Source organism: Balaenoptera ricei, chromosome 21, assembly GCF_028023285.1.
Source record: "Balaenoptera ricei isolate mBalRic1 chromosome 21, mBalRic1.hap2, whole genome shotgun sequence".
Classification (NCBI taxonomy): domain Eukaryota; kingdom Metazoa; phylum Chordata; class Mammalia; order Artiodactyla; family Balaenopteridae; genus Balaenoptera; species Balaenoptera ricei.
Window position 1 is genome coordinate 2432431 of NC_082659.1, and position 18465 is coordinate 2450895.

Here is an 18465-nt window from a genome sequence, read left to right on the forward strand (position 1 = left end):
GCATTGAAATTGTCGTTGTACATAACATTTGGATTTCAGTTATAAAAGCGTCTCATTGTGAATCTTCATAGACTTTTGATGAATATCCCATTAGGATAAGGATTCAGTCAGCTGCAATACTGTTTATAATTTTAAAGCCTTTTAGGCTGCAATGAAAGGGTAAAATTTTGTTTCATTTAAAAGAGATAGTTCTGAAATAACCAAAGGATATTCAAGAAAGACCGTTCTATTTTTCTTTCATGTGTATTTTATTACCCAAATTAGGTTTTATTAGTCTATTTTACGAAATGGTTTTCTTAAACCAACTTATACTCATGTAAGAGATCTGCATGCCTCCTGTTCTTACTTAATATATATGCGTTTATTGTGACACTAAAGGCAATGAACCAAAGAAGACCCAATTCTCCTTTGCATTATAATCATAACCCAAAACTTAGCAGCGACTTAACACCTTGAGCTTTCTAGCTGTACAACAGCTTGAACACTTATGAATAAGAGAATTTCCTCAACCTTCTGAGACTATAAATGTTAATAAAACCAAGCTCACTTGTCCAAAGTTAGTAAATTTGGTTTTGTTTAAAACTTCACCAATCCTCTTAAGTTTGCTTCATAGCAGTAGATATGTAACAGTTAACCCAATTTTGAGATAAGTAGAAAGTACATATCGTTCACTGAAAGCCACAGTTAATATATGAGACAAAGTTTGTCTTATAACATGAGAATTTTAAGCCTGACTTACCTTCTGGCATAGACGTAAGAGGCAGAACAACCAAAAAAAAAGCTCGTACTTCTCAAAAATCAACACTGAACCCAAGAAATATTCAGCAAAGTACTTTAAACACTGAAATGTTGTACAATCTAACTTGGAAGTGAACAAAACCCGAATGACTTAAGGAATTAAGGATCATGCAATAAAACCCAAAGTGATTTATGTAGTTAAGAGGTTTTGAAAAAACAGAATAGGCCTAAAAGTGTTGCTAAACGGTCAGATAATCAATGGTATCGAAGAGTTTCAAATGCCTCAGCCTTTTCTCAAACTGTGGCCAAATTAGGCAAGATACTAAAAGCAACGTCAGAGTTACGCACACCTCCTGCGGAATCCTGCTTACCGCACTGCCGCAGGGAACGCCACGCTGCACGGAAAGGACGGCCCCCCAAGACGGAGGCATTTAGAGCCCCAAGCTGCTGTTAGGCTGCTCTGGGCCTATCAGCTTTCTCCTGGAATTGCCTTCAGCTGAAGAGCTGCCTCTCTCAAGGAAAACCTGCCTCCAATGATGGTCAATAAGGAAGGATCAAGGCCTGGTTTGCTCACGCCCAACTTAGACCAACCTGGAAGGGCAGCATCAAAATCGCTAGGAGACCGGCTGACACCTTCTAAGGACTCCGTCGCAGCCTCAAGTCTCTCTCTGTCCAATCTTGCTGCCTTTCCTTTTCCACAGGTGTGGGTGCTGATTGACTGCCCTTTCTCATGCTAATTTCAGGGTCTGCGCTCCAGGGAATTTAACCAGCAACACCTGTCGATGTTCACCTAAAACTGCAGGTTTTTAAAATCCTGAGAGTTTGCATTCTACTTCACAGATATCCAAATAATTGTAGCTTGATGAAAAGCGGGATGAACAACTGAGAGAGAGAGAGTTTGCAACGTTTTCCAAGGCAACTTTCAAAACCATAGGCATGAAGGGGTAAAAATCTGAATGATTTCCAGATGCTGGCAATTAAGGATAGTGTGATTACTATCTTGGTACAAAGCCAAATTCCATTAACTTTAGGAGGTAAAGGAAAATTTCATGGAGATGTGGGGATAAGTTGAGAAATACGATTATTTTTGATAGCGCAGCAACTGGGTGAAAGCAATCACTTCTCAATGCCCGGATTAAATTATTCCGCAGAGGGGCTTCCCTGGTGGCGCAGTGGTTAAGAATCCGCCTGCAATGAGAAGCCCGTGCACCGCAAGGAAGAGCAGTCCCCGCTCGCCGCAACTAGAGAAAGCCCGCATGCAGCAACGGAGACCCAACACAGCCAAAAGTAAACTAATTAATTAATTTTAAAAAATTATTCTGCAGAAACCATAATGAATATACTGCTTGCATTATCTGGGTACATTAAAATATTAAGTCCAATAGGAAGTGTTATGTAATCAGAACTGGATACAGAACAACCTAAATGATTGATGATTTCTTTAAGAATTCTGGCAAATCAAACTTCCCGAGAAGATATCACAGCACCATAACGCAAGACTCTTGATAAGGCTCTGTTAGCTACAGGAGTCATGGTCAATAGCTAGTGCCTCCGGGGACCTGATCCTAATGATGAGTGGTATTGAAAAACCACTTAAAATGGGATATTCACCTTGCCGTTATTCACTTGGTAAACTAGATTTATGAAGAGTTTCTGAAAATACCTTATTCATGTATTCATTCTTTCTTTATCGTGTGCCTAGTAGTATTATAGTGTTGTAGAGGACATAAACCAAATATAAGACAGCCTTAGTCCCTAAAGAGCACTTATTTGCATAATGAGAAATATGGTAATCATAATCACAACCTCAATAACTAGAGCCACCATTTACTGAATGCCTCCATTTGCCAGGTACTGGGCTATGTGATTTATGTACATTACTTTTAATTCACATCAGCCTTAAGAAGTAGATGCTATTTACCCTGCTTAATAAATGATGAACCACTGGAATGAAAGTAGATACATCTGTTGCCTAGTGTTTCCCAGATAATCACTAGCAGCTTTGGGATTTGAAATTAAGTGCATACGACCCCAAATTCTTCTTTTGCTACCGTTCCAAACTAACTTATGAAATTTTAAATAGTAATACAAGGAAATTAACAATTAGATTTCACAATGACTGATAAAAATAATAAGCACCCAAGGGGTTAAGAGGAAAATAAGAGAGATATTGAGAAAACCTTCAATACTTTCTTCTCTTTTTCTTAGGAAAGTCTCATATTCATCTTTAAGAGAATTGTTAAAAAATATAATTATATTAGGCCCTTCGGCTATGCAAGGGAAAAACAAAGATAAAGTTCTTGGTCTAAGACATTAAGAAATTAAAATTTTCTTAGATAGATGGTAAAAATTTAAATGCATTAGTTCTAAAACAGAAGTGTTTTCAGAAGATACATGTATATAATTATATATGCCATTTCCTAGAAATTTGCCCACGGATCAGGATTTTGAATTGGATATTAACTGAAAGACGGGAGGTGGGGGATGTACCTTTACCTTATGCTGTGGTAGAAGCTTAAAGGGTCCATCCAAGAAAAGCAAATTCCCTGACAAGACTGTGCTGCATCCTCAAAATAGTGCTATTTAATATTGAATAATTCATACTTTAGGAAATGTATTATTGTTGAATTGTTGGGTTCTGATAGGCTATCCAGTGGGAGAAAGGGAAAGAACTCAAAGCCAAATCTATAAGTAGAGACAGGCGTGAAGATGTTTTTTTTGGTCTGACCTAGTAAGGTTAGCTTTCCTTTCTCTCCCATCCTACATAGAAATTGGATCCACAGGCAAATGAAAATTGAACTGCGGGTGGTAGAGGAAGGCCAACAGATTGCCCTCTGCCAATAGGAACAGCCAGAAATCAGAGACATCTTGTAAAGAGAGGCACCCTGGTGCAGGCTTGTTTTCATGTAAGTTTTAAACTGTTCAGTAATTATTTATTTAGTCATTAGCATGTGAATGGAAATGTCCTTAATATAATGATATAGTTTAGTTATTATGCTTTGGAGAACAATCTCACATATCAAATGATGAATATTTTTATCAATCGAAACGAAAAAAGCTCAGGGGTGCTACCACAGAGAAGCCCTTAAACAAGTGAGAGTTCTCCAGTGACTTCCAAGAGGTAACCATGTCAGATTCTGCTAAATTGGGAGAGAAGGGGAGGGAAACTAACAAGGACTTATAAACTTTTAATGTTTTTCAACAATATCCAAATCAGCTAAAGCCTATAACTGGGTTAAATATTCGACATAACCATAGATGCTAAGTCCCATCAGTAAGTCCTCCAATACTCAAATTGATTAAAAACCAACTTGTAAAGATCTCAGTATTCACGGGGCTGTGCTTCCCATAGGGGAAACCACAAAACCACTGGGGAGAACATGTAAACTCAGAGGAGTCTCAGCTTTTTCCTTCCACTTCCTTGAAGGAACACTGCTTGGTGTGGACTGATTCAAGGCAAAGCTTTTGTTTGATAAATAGGAAAAAGGTAGGTAAGATACTTTATTAACATAGCTTGGGTGAACCAGTGTCTCCAGCTACATTACTGTTCAGAAAACAACCGTGTGCAAGATTACACAAACAGGTGAGATTGGACCTAACCCTATTTAATTAATTAATGCAATTCTAAGTATATAATTGAGGAAAAGATAATTTGGGTAACTAGGACATACTTCCAAAGTATGAAATCAACATTGTATTTTCTCCTCTGTTAATATCTAATATAGCTGAATATATTAGCAACTACTTAAATTATATTATACAAGCTAAATTTATAGCCTTCCTATTTTTATTTACAACCAAATATAATACAACCCATAAAGCATAGCTAGAAGCAATTTTTGCTTACTTCGCTATAAATAATAATAAACCACAAATGTTTTCTTGAGAAATTCCATAAATGCTATTATTAATCATAGAAAATGTTATTCATTTTAAATTTGCTTTAATAAGCCCTAAGATGGGGCAATAACTTTAGACCCGATGATAATTTCTGACATTCATATTTATGAAATAATGACACTAAAGTGTTCATTTGAAATAATAGCAGTTTTAAAAATAGGCAGGCTGGTTAAAATGCACAGAGAGCAGATATTTACAGCATGATTTAAAAAAAAGTTCTTCTCACTTGCCAGCCATTCATTCAAGGGAGAAAATGAGTAAAGGCAACATTTTGTGAGATCTCTTTTATGTTACTCACTATATGTCTCAATTCCTCTCAAATGTCATTGAATGATTCAGTTTTAGATATTCCTAGTAATAAATAATTTTCTTTAACAATGGCCTTTATGACTCCATGGCCAATTCACTTAAACCTCAAATGTAATAGATGAAAAAGGAAAGCCATCTTTTCTCCTAACTGTGCTCTTCTTTTGTGGTCATTTTCCATTAATGGCATCACAGCATCTAATTTTCCAAACTTAGATCTTTAGAATCATGATTATATCTTCCCTTTCTCTGCTCTGTGCATCCTTCCATCCTCATTTAAACAATTAGAATCATGCATTCTCTTCTTCCTTTCCAACTCTCCAAACAACTTAGCCTACTTGTTGAAGCTCTGTGTACCACTGTATTTCTTTCATGCATTCAGTAAAGTTACTGAACGTCTATACTACTGACTACATACATTATAGGAATTGGAGTCGGATAAACCAAAGGTTGATTCCTGACCCCACCATTAAGCAGCCGTGTGAACTTCAGGAAATGATGTCGTGTCTCTAAGGCATAATTTCCTCCTCTGTAAAACAGAGGCCATAGTGATACTGATCTTCAGGTGCTGGGGCAATGAAATAAGTGAATGTATGGAAAGCGGATCAGACAACGCCTGCCATAGGCCAATCACTATATGAATCCTCTCCTTCTTCCTCCTCAATATCACCTTCATATTTCTGAACTAATACTTTCTGCCTTACATTGAGTTATTTATGGTCGTGTCTCAGCATGCCTATGGGATTTTCAGAGGTACACAAGATTCATCTCTATATTCTCATCATTTAGTGTAGTATCTTGCACAGCTAGGAGTTCAAACCGTGTTTCTCAAATGTATTAATGCCAATATGCTTTGCTGACAATTCAATCTTGACGTGTTCTTTTCTAGGTAATGAAAGGTTCTATGCCTTTTTCATGTTCATTTTTGCTCACTGAGAATCTACATGAAGAAAAAATGGATAGAATTTTTAAAAATGAGCCAGTTAATAAGTTGATAATTCAGTTTTTTAAAAAAATCTTATTTATTGAACTTAATTTAGTGTGTGTGTGTGTGTGTGCGCGCGTGCGTATCTCCTAGAATCAGTGATCGCATAATTTTCTATCCTCTGGTCTATAATCATACATATTTACAGAGGTATTAAGCAGGAAATTGTAAGTGTTTGATTCCATTCCTATTTAAAAAAAAAAAGATCAATTGTTAGAGTCCTCAGTTGAATTTTATCTATTGTGGATATGAAATAGGATGAAAAACCAGGGTACCAAGGATGCTTACATAAGGAGTAAATAGATGAGCAACATATACAACTGGGATAAATCTTTTTTTTTTTTTTTTTTCTTTTTACTGTTTTTCTCTCTGGATCATTCTGCTCTTTTCCTTTTTGTATCATTTTATTTTATTTCAAACCTGTCCATTCTTTGATAAATGTTTGAACTGAGAATTGCAAAATATATTGTTTGATAAATTAGATACTATGTCCTCGTGAAAGATAGACACTCTTTTATCAAACACAAATATTATGGCAACCTCTGCCCAGGAGGGAAATGGGATAGACAGTCCACTTAATTTCCTTTATAGTTAAAGAAAAAACAAAAAACATGAGATCAAGAAACCAAATTCTTGTGGTTTTATTGACTGTGACAATGCAAAGTATTAACGGCGAATAGGAATCAACCTCCCTCCCAAGAATAATGAATGCTGTCTCTCAGCTTTTTTACTTTCTTTAGGAAGAAAAAGGATGTTGATTTCTTCCTTTCCTCCTGCCCTCCATCCCTGCCTCCTCTTTCTTCCTTTCTGTCTTTTCTTTCTTTCTTCCCTTCCTTCCTTCCTTCCTTTCTGATGTCTTGACTGACACACTCAGAACATTTTAGGTTTTATATTCTTATTCATAGGTGTAAAATCTCTATAAAAATAATGTATTTCTTCAATAAATCATATTTTATTCTCTAATAATCCCAAAGTACTCTTAAGAATGCCTAATATTTGATGTAGATTTTCTTCTTAAGAAATACATTTTAGTGGGTGTTTATAGATATAATAATTTGAATTTGCATCAAAATAGAATTGAGAGTTTTCTTTTCCAATTACTTATTTTTGTGTGTGTGCAAAAATGTGTTCTATAATATTAGTTACTCTCCCTGCTGGTCTGTAAAAATACATCTCCTTTTTCTCTGAAGTCCTAATTCAAATGCCAACTCTCCTGGATATCTTTCATGAGAGAGACTTACTGTTTCATGAGAGGACTACCTCTGTTGTGCCTTTGTTGTTTACCACATTATAGTTTACCCATTATATGTGCTTGTTGCCCTGTCAGGTTGCAATTTTTTGAGGAACTTATTTATCCTTGCATACTAAATAGTATAGGCTCATGCACACAACGCTTTGCAATTTACTGAATTGAATGGAATATAATACAGCCTTTCTTTAATTCCTTTTCTCCTTCATGAAGTTTTCCTCATTTGGATATGAAAACACAGAATACAGCACATTGATGAAATTTTCAGACCATGTTTATACTTGAATAAGCTTGACAGTGACACTTGCCATTTAATTATTTTTTTAATTTAGCCTTTTAAAAAAATAACTTCAAGCGTACTATCAATACTGGGTGTGTATCTTTGCGTACATGGCCTAAAAACAAGGATATTCTCTAACGTAACCTCAGAATAGGCATAACATTCAAGAACTTTAACCCTTACAGTGGGCATGGAGACGCATCCTCCTGATAAGCAAGGAAAAACTTGCTGCCACAGATGCTGGGAGAGGGCCAGCAGCCTACCTAGTTAACTTGTCCAGGGCTTACTTAACTGCAAAGAGCAGCCTTGAGCAAGGGCACGGCATCCTGGGGCAGTCCACAGTCAGTGACCAATCCCCAAAGGGGCACGAAAGTCCAGCCATTTTGGCCAGATGTGGGTTAAGCCTGAATGGTTACGCTCCAAAGCTCCCCACAGACCTGAACAAGGCTTTGTCATTAAACCTGTGTTGCTTTTCGACTTCTTTCTCCACTCAGTCCTTCAACAGGGGTTGATGAAGGGTTATTTCCTTCCTGGGAAAATGGCAATTCCTCATGCCTTTAGTTTTGGACTAGATATCTCTTGACAAGAAAGGAAAACTAACAAGCTTCCTCCGATGAATTAGCTGGATTATATACACACACTTCGTGGGGAAGATGACTCACCGTCCACATAATTTTAGTGCTCACCTTTGTTTCTTTCTTTCTTTCTTTCTTTGGCTGTGTTGGGTCTTCGTTTCTGTGCGAGGGCTTTCTCTAGTTGTGGCGAGCGGGGGCCACTCTTCATCGCGGTGCACGGGCCTCTCACTATCGCGGCCTCTCTTGTTGCGGAGCACAGGCTCCAGACGCGCAGGCTCAGTAGTTGTGGCTCACGGGCCCAGCTGCTCCGTGGCATGTGGGATCTTCCCAGACCAGGGCTTGAACCCGTGTCCCCTGCATTGGCAGGCAGACTCTCAACCACCGCGCCACTAGGGAAGCCCTCACCTTTCCTGATGTAGAGCCAGGGATTATATTTTTCATCCTTCCTTGTGTATAGGAAGGACCAATAGAATATGAGTGGAGATGAATTTTTATCTTTCATACTTCATTCCCTGATCTACCAGCTGAAGGATTTATAGGAATCATAAATCTTATGGCAAGAGATCCACAACCAGGAAGATGTTGGAGTCGATGACTAATCACAAGGAAGGCTATCTGTTAATGAGAAAGACTTGCAGTGAGTTATTACCTGAGCAAGAGAAGAAATGTCTTTTATTTTAAGCCCCTGAGATCTGGGCCTTATTTGTCATAGCAGTAGGTACTATGCTAATTCATTCATACAAATGCACACTTTAGCAGGTGACATACACATATGCAATTAAAAAGCTTTTCTGTTTTGTAAATTTTTGCTTCTGATCCCAAGAACTTTCTCACAAAAAATAACATAGCTAAAGTTAACTTTAGTTTTCATTTTAAAATTAACTATTTACATGTACGAGAAATGCTTGTCATATCAATACATAATTGTAATAGCACCTATCATACAATTTGGTAACTGCTGGTATCTCTTAACAGTATAGAAGTTAGAAAAAGACAAATACCAAATGATTTCACTTATATGTGGAATCGAAAAAGATGAAGCAAATGAAAAACATAACAAAACAGAAACAGAGTCATAGACACAGAGAACAAATGGGTGGTTGCCAGAGGGTAGAAGGGTGAGGGGAATGAGAGAAATAAGTGAAGGACATTAAGAGGCACAAACCTGCAGTTACAAAATAAATGAATTACGGGTATGAAATGTACAGTGTGGGGAAGAGTCAATAATAATGTAATATCTTTGTTTGGTGACAGATGGTTACTAGACTTGCAGTGGTGATCGTGTTGAAACGGATAGAAATATCGAATCACTAGGTTGCACACCAGGAATTAATAGTGTTGTAGGTCAATTATACTTCAAAATCAAACAAACAAACAACCTCAAAGAAAATGATATCAGATTTGTAGTTACTAGAGGCAAGGGACAGGCGGAGGGGAAATTGGATGAAGGTAGTCAAAAGGTACAAACATGTAGCTATAAGATAAATAAGTCCTAGAGATGTAACATGCAACGTGATAAAGATAATTAACACTGCTGTCTGTTATACATGAAAGTTGTAAAGAGAGGAAATCCTAAGAGTTCTCATCACAAGGAAAAATATTTTTTCTTTTGTTTTTCTTATATTTTTCTTTTATTTTGTTTTTATTTTGTTTTTCTTATATTTTTCTTTTATTTTGTATCCATAGGAGATGATGGGTGCTCACTAAACTTCTGGTGGTCATCATTTCGTGCTGTACGTAAGTCAAATCGTTTTGCTGTACACCTTAAACGTATATAGGGCTGTTTGTCAATTATATCTCAATAAAATTGGAAGGAAAAAATTAAATATTTACATATATTAAAACTGCTTATCATCTCAAAATTACATAATTGTAATGGTATTTGTGACACTATTTGGTAATTGCTGGTATCTTGTGACAGTACCTAATCCCCATAAGGTAGGAGCCTTCTCCCCCTCACACAGTTGTTTTCTCAGTGCCCAATACACTGCTCACTAATTGTTTGAATAAATAAAATTAATTCTATTTCTGTATACTTAATCTTTTGCCTAAAAAGTATAACTTTTGCTCTGAAATGACATATTACAATAGTACAAATATAATTTAATAAGTTCTCATTGATTTCTTCTTTCAGATAAGTGCATATAATTATGTACTTACTTACAAATATCATGGCTCAATAAATATTGTCAGGATGAACTACCTCTAAAACAACTAAAGAAGCTTAATCAAAACAAACCCTTTTTTTTTTTTTTTGGTTATACTTGTAATTATTGGCCATACAGCTGACAGTCAGGAATTGATTTGTAAAAATTAATATAAAGTGACACATTTTAAAGGCATGTCATTACAGTGATAATGTAAATAAACATTTTACTAAAAATATGTCTGATTATTGAGGGTAATTAAAATAACATTGTTCTCACTTATATAGGCATGAAATCCAACATCTTTTTCATCTTCCTAAATGAAAGATACTTTTGAGAGAAAATGGGTAAATTTAGTAGGTTAATTTGGTACATAAAGTCAGTAGGTTATTCCACACTTTACAAAAATTCTGATATGTCTTCTTAGCCTGGGAAGATACAAAAGCAAAAAAAAACTTTTAATATTTCCTGTGGGATTGTGTTCCTACAATTATTATATTTGAGTCTCATTTAAAATTCTCCTGGACAAATCAGCATATTCACAATAACTTTAATAAAACTAAAGTTCTCAAAGATAACATTTATTTATTTAACGTTAAGTGTATTGCAATCAGAAGTCCTCCAAGGACCTCTCCATCTAAATATTTTGATGTTCCAGTTGATCCCGTAGGATCATGTATTTTACTGGTACACCAGCCATCAGCTTACTTCTCACCCTGATTATCCTTTAGAACAACATTTCCCAATGTCTGTTTTGCAGTGATTTTCAACAAAATAATACATTAGCATAAGGAAAATTCCACGTTTAAGACAAAATATCTGTCCAGAGCAATTTAACTGTTTTTCTGTACTTTATTAACCACAGAATCTTTTATTTTTAAAATTAATGGGGAATAATTTTACATGGAATGCACTTTAAAAAAGGAAAACTATTCCAGAATCATGCTTTCTGTATCATTTGCATCTCTACCTAATTTCTGGGGAATCCTACATTTAATGTGAATCTCTACTATATGGTGACAGGTTTTTTTAAGCTTTAATCAGAATAATAACATTCTTTATTCACTGACATTGCACCCTCAAACTCCATCTATGATTAAGCTCAATTATAACATTTACATATAAAGACAGAAACTCCAGTCTTATGATAATTCTATGGAGGTTACATCTGTGATTTTACCATTTCCCCCTTATCACCTTCTGTTGTGATTAGAATTACAAGTTGTACATCAATCTGAGAGCCCTCTGGTGACTGATGGCGTAACATCAATTCCTTATCTCTCTCTCCTCAGCTTTTTTGGCAGCTTTTGAAATCCAACAACCTCCATTTTTAAACTTGGCCTCTTTGACGTCTGTCAAACAATTCTTTTTTAAATTCCCTCTTTCTCTAATTTTTAAACTCTTTTCCTGAGTCCTCTTCTTCCTATTATCCGCTAACATTGAATACTGTTATATGCTCAGTTACACTTTCTCTACATTCATTTGTCTGTTTGTTCATCCATCCATCCATCCATTCGTTCTGGTGTTGTGGTTTACTCTCACTTTACAGCACCAAGGACAGCGACCACAGGACAGTGTATTTCCTAAATTGCACCAAGACAGAGCACCTCTCCTGATGAAAGGTATGAATTCTCAAGTCAGCCAGATCGGACTTCACCTTACTTCCCCTGGCTTAGTTAAGTGTGACATAATGACATCAGAGAGTTTTTGTGAGAATTAAATGAGATGAAGAATATGATCAGAAAATTCAGTGAGAAGTAAGTCTCTGATGTCTAAGACAGTGTACACTCAATATTTACTGAATTAATATTAACTCTATTCTAAACTGCACATGTTCAACTAAGCAAGCTGTTCCCTAGTTTATATGTTTTTGGGATATGACCACTACCTAAACTGTAAAAACAGCTTATTTCCTCTCAGTTATTATTTTTTAAATGTAAACATATATTAAAACATGTAAAAGTACATTATAAATATTTTATAAGCTGACTTTCTATGTTCCTAACATTTGGAGAGTACTGGCCTACATAAATTGTTAACATCATCGAATTGAAAAAATATACACATGATTAATGACAATGATAAAAAAATTTACCACCTTTTTCCTAAATCTTTAATTACTGTAAATTGCTGCTTTATCTAATACCATTTATAAAATCTTAGTTGTGTGAATTTAGTTTTAATTTATCCTAATGCTTTATACTTTGTGTACAAAACTTTTTCAAGTAATGTGTAATTAATTTTTTGTTTCTAAAACTTAACCTTGGCTGACATAAAAAGAAATTATTTGTTTATACTCATCTGTTTTAAAATACTAAATATTTTTATGATAATAATCAAGGTCAGGAATATTTTTTGTTTTCTTTGTTTTAACTTGATGAAGAAACTGCAGAGAGGAAAAATAAAAAAGAACCACTGCTTCTTTCTGACTTTTCCTAACTTTTATTCTTTTTCTTCATTCCTACTGTTATAAAAACAGAGCCCTTAATGAAGCATCAGTGTAAAACATCCATTCAAATTGATCTAGGACTGACATGGCATATAGCTAGGGACCAGGTAAAATAAGCAGAGGTGAGATCACTGTGAACATCTTCAACAATCATAAGACATTTGCTCATTTTCTTTACTGAAACATTCTAACATTTTTCACCTCTTTCACGTAAATGCTGAAGCTGATTTTATGGTGCTATCTATCTTAAAGCTGACTTGTTAAAATAGCCATCATATATAACTTGCAAGTTTAGATTTAAAGAATCCCTGCTCTCTAAGGGTACTTTCAAACAAGTTACAAGATACAAAGAACATACTTTTAACAAAACATGATGAAATAGAACTTAAAGACTTTAAACTGTGATTTAAAGTCTTTTGAACACTCATTCACTTCTCAATATTTTTTAAATATCTCCCATTGTCAGGCAGTACGTTAGGATTTGAGAATAACTAGACAAATTGGAGACTATTCTTTCCTAGACAGTCACAAGGTAGCAGGAGAAAGAAAACAGTATGATAGATTGAAAGACGAACCATTGGAACAGAGTTATGTACTTACTGTATGTATGTCCAAAAGAGATATGTACAGAGTGTTATGGGGGAGCACAGAAAATATCTCACAGGCACACGCACACACAGAGATTTTTAAAAAGGCAAGGACAAGATAATTTCAAATGGGAATTATCCTTTATCTGGCTATTTAAAGAGAAGTTGAAAATTCACAAATCTCCCCTAGATTAGAGGGTCAGGACATATAAGCCAAGGGAATAGCAACTTCAATGACAAGGACACGTGAAAGGTCATGGTGTGGTCAAGAAACTGAAAAATGCATTACTTGTATATGACTTCAGTGAAATAAACATGGGAGGGGTAAATGTTATCCAGAATCTTAAGCCATCTGTTCACTCTTCCATGGAAAGCTTGAGGAAACATAGATATTACTCAAATGACCATTTTATGTAGTCTTTGACAAGTAGGAGAAAATTTTATCTCTTGTCTGGAAATGTCATTCAAAGAATTCTGCAAGAATAGACGCTGTTCTTGGACCCTTAAAAGCAAAGTACCTTGAATGAATTTTCAAGGTCTGAGTCTATGGGCAGAAGTTTTTATCAGGATATCTAAGATGAAACAAAGCTGAGGAGATTTTTTTTTTTTATTTTATTCTTTTAGGTAGGAGATCGTTTGAACAGGAAAGCTTTGAGGAAAATAAAATGGGTGATATTGATTGCAAGGGGCTTAAATCTAACTGATTATGTTTGGAGAATTATATCAATTAGAGACCATAATTTAAATGGGGTGGTAGGGAAAATGGACCCCTTAATTAAGTCATATAAGAAGAGAATTCAACAATTTTTAGGAGGTTCCTATCTTTCTGGCCCTCTCTTCCATTTTTCAGACCCCAGACACCTACTCAAAAACAGATCCACTCAATGGAGATACTGATCATCTATTACTTTTCTTTCTAACCTCAGGGCCTTATGTGTGGAAGTCACAGATATGTGTTCAACTGAACTTAATATATTGCCAGGATATGATTATATTGTGGAGGCAACAATCATGTTAGCAATAAAGTTTTTAACTAGATATTACCTAGAAAGACGACTCAGCAACAACCTCTTTTTGTATTTTGTCCAGTCCAGTGTGGTATAGTGGAAAAAACAAGGGAATAACAACAAGATAAAGAGGAGGATTTGAGTCCTTTCTGGCACTTTCTCTCTCTCCCTTAATGGAGATGACAATATGACAATACTCAGTTCAAAGGTATCAGGGAAATATGTAACTGGTGGATATATGGACATATGACAGCAGAAATGCTGAAAAAGTAAGCAAAGGACAAAACGTGAAGAACATTCAAAGTTCTCCTCTAGATTAAAAATCCTGAACTCACTAGGTTCCAAAGAGTGAGAGAGAGAAAATCTGTATTTAATTTTGAAAGAATGGCATTCTAAGGCAATATAAATATAAAAGGTATAAAAATGAAATTTCTGTGGGTTTCTTTCATCTTAGAAGGTAAAATACTGTTTTAATATTTTTAGTACATGCCATAAAATATTTGCTTTTAGTTCATATTCCACATACATATATATGACTTCGAATAAATTACATGTTTCAAAAAATCAAATCTTGCCCATGTACCATTACATTTCAAAGGTGAGCATCTAACAAAGTATAAGCCAATTTAAGAAAATTCATTTTGGCTATTTAAATCCAAGGTACACAAAAAAGTACTTTAAATTAAACATCAAATTCATTTTATGTTTCTCTAAAGTCACAAAAAAATGAGGAAAGATTAAAAACTGAATACCATTCATTAAAAGCTATCAGTTATATGAATTACTCATGTTACTTAAAAACTATAAATTTTAAAAGTTCATTTTAAATACCTTTAGATTAAGCAGAAGAACCTACATCTTCTCCAGTTTTCTTCTGTTACTGTTTTCCTTAACAATATACAGATATATCAAAATCATTCAGATATGTTTTACTTGAAACATTTCTAAATGACAGCATTGTCATACATACTCTCTCTACTAAATGTATTCACATCGTTGATGTGCTTAGAATCGTTCTCTTTTTATCTGTCAGAACTTAGGGTACCATATAGTATACAGTCCAGACTTAAGAGCTTAGATTATTTGATTTAGTAAAGAAAGATACTGTTTTCCTGGTACACCTATTTGAAATAATAAAACCTTTTAAAGAAACCTTAGTACTTCAAAATAATTAAATTTGACAAAAATTAATGAGTAATTTTTAGGTCTTCATTCACAAGTGTTTATAACCCAACTCATATTTACTACTTATTAAATCTGTTAAGTATTTATCAATGCTCTTTTTATTCTGCCCACACAATGACTATAAAGTTTCCCTTAGAAGGTAAGTCATGAATATTGACTGAATTAGAGATTATGTGATAATTGTAAATATGCAGATATAGAAAATGCTCTGTTTTTAGTTTCAAAGAGACAAAAGTCAGAATTCAGTTTAGGGTTGTATATTTTTATCATACTACTGTACTACTACCATGTGACTTTATTTTTAAGTATGAAGGACACTATATGGTTTCTGTAGATTGAACTATGCTTTTGGAAGATGTTACAATCCTTTTCAATGGGATATAGGTTTTACTTAAAATATAAATCTCAAATCATTGTCTTTCACTCATAATTTTGTGTGTCATGCTGTTTTATGCTCTGACAATGAAAAAAAAATCTTTGAATTGACATTGTTCTGTTGAAAGGAATAATTATGTTTCTTTTTGTAAGCCAGCATAATATTTGTACATTTTGGACTAATCACCAAAGAAAAGTGTGTCATCTCTAAGGTTCACTGGGGTCCTAACCACGAAACGTTTTCATAAATTAGCATCTCCTTGAAACTGCCCATTGAGTATAGAATCCTCAGCCGTTACAACCCACATCACCCTAAAACACTCAAAGAAGCAGGACCTTAGTCATGACACAAGGCAGTTGTCTACTATGACACCATCAAGCTCTAATACTCTCATTATAAAATCCGTACCTTCCATATTCAACATCACCAATCCCCTGGGGATATCAGGATAGAGCAGGAATCAGCTAGTGAAGATTGCTTCTCAGAAGTAAGCGCCTAGTCAAGAGGACCCAGACCTACCCTTTTGTCTTTGAGTCATCCTATTTACTTTGATGAGATTGTCATCTTACCCATTTATTGGGCTGGCCAAAAAGTTCGTTCGGGTTTTCCTGTAACATCTTATGGAAGAACCCGGACAACCTTTTTGGCCAACCCAATACAATGGTGAGATTATTATTACGTTTCAAAAAAACTGAAAGATAGTAAACATTTTATTCATTTATCTCTCCATTTAATCACTGCTTAATTAAATTAAAACATTTTTATTAATTTATTTCTCTTGGCATGATCTACTTGCATAAGAGAATTTAGATACACTTGAAAACTACACTAAACTCTTTTAAGCTACTAGTTCCTATTCCAAAGCAGTCATTTTTACCTTAATTTGGTGCAGATTTTACGCTGGGAGAAGTACATAAGAAATACTTCTATATAGACTTTTTTCCCATACTCAAAGTTATCTTAAATTAATATTTCTTACCTATGTTATATATATATATATTTCTTAATTCCTAAGCTTCTAATGTAACTATAATTTGTCAGCAGTTTATCAGGTATAAATGTTGTATTATTATAATTTATGTTTTCAATACTTGGCATGTTTATCCTATTTAAACTTGCAAAACTGCCAGTAAGTTTAAATTCTAAGTAAACTTCAATACCCCATGTTGCATTCATTAATCAGTGATAATTTACACTAATATAAGTTCATTGATCTTTTCTTCAGGCTCTCCCTTGTGAGTAATTTCATCCTTTAGAACACATTATTAGATACATTAAGCAGTGGTATTCCACTCCAACAAATCAGCCTGGCTTGTCTGCTGGAGAAACACCCAATTAATAATGACATATAAAGTGATTTGTATAATTTTTCATATTGTAACATCTAATTTATCGCAATCCTGGAAAAAAATCCATGGGTAGCCATTCAGAGATAAATTAAACATCATCAGAAAATGCACATCACTACAATATTGATTAAATCAACTGAGATCAACATTTATTTCTCGTGTTTCTCCTTAAATATACTTGACATGAAACTTTGGCTTCTTTAGTTATATAGTGAACATTTTAAAATGCTCTTGACTTAAACCTTCAATTCATTAAAGAAATTTTGAGGTTTTTACTTTGGAAAGGTTTCACTGACTTTATTAGTCTTAAATGTGCAGTCTCAAAAAAAAAACCAAGCAGAACATAAACAACAACCAAAAAAACTACTTCATGCCCTCTATTGCTAAGAATTGTTTATTTTTGCTTTCATAAGTCTGTTTTTAACTTAACACATATCATGACCACAGGGGGAAAAAGTTATTACAGTGTTATTATTTTTTCATGCAGTTTCACATTTTTGAAGAAGAAATTAAATACTACTGCTACCATTACTACTACTACTTGAAAACCAGCACCTTAAATTTACTGTATTATTTGAATCTAAAACAACTCTGTAAGGAGCACAGTGAGATAAGATTTTGTGATATGATGCTATCCCTCTCCTTCTTGCACTCCTTTATACCCTGTCACCTTCTACCAATTTATTCAGTAGCATTCATTGCCTCAACCAAGGGAGAGATGAAAGATGGAAAAAAAAAAAAACACTCCAAATTCCAAAATTTAGGCTCTTGTAATGCTAGGTTCTTGACACTAGACGAGATAAAGACTAAATTCCAGCCCTGATAAATGACCCCTGTGCAAGGAGTAGAGGCAGAGGGAAAACAGATAGAGCGCAGGCGCGGAGGAAGACCAGGGAGAAGCAAATTCCCTCCTGCAGGGAAGCCACCGATCTGACAGCCTCCCAGAAATCCTCACACCGGGCACAATCTCCACGTCTGAGTCACCTCCCAGACCCAGCTCAGAAAGGTTTACAGACAGCAGTAGGATCCCACAACACCAAGACCTGAGGGTCGTGCGGTTGGGAGACCGGCTGGGACCGTGACCGCTGTGAACGGATCATCAAAGGACCAGTGGAAACAGGAAAATCTCAGCAGGTCTTCATGTGATTTCATTGATCCATTCGTATAACAAATACCTATTTAACACTTACCAAGTTGCAGGCACCTTTCTGATGGTGAGGTGACAGCAGGGATAAAACAAACAAAAAGACTCTGCAATCACACTTTTCTTATACATTTCCTAAGGAACAAGAATAACCAGAATCTTGGAGAAGCTCTTCCTAGGTGGGAAAA

The 18465-nt window shown here is 35.0% G+C and overlaps 1 protein-coding gene across 12 annotated transcripts in view; it reads right to left on the reverse strand.

Annotated features, from left to right (window-relative positions):
- Positions 1-18465, reverse strand: part of TENM3 (teneurin transmembrane protein 3) — a 2524603-nt gene that overhangs the window by 2239519 nt on the left and 266619 nt on the right. Inside the window, exon 1 of one of the 12 annotated variants that reach the window (XM_059909689.1) lies at positions 740-758. The exons of the other annotated variants lie outside the window; for them this stretch is intronic. The gene's annotated coding sequence lies outside the window, so the exon portion shown is untranslated. Of the gene's footprint in view, positions 1-739; positions 759-18465 lie in introns of those variants that run through there. 12 annotated transcript variants of the gene reach the window in all.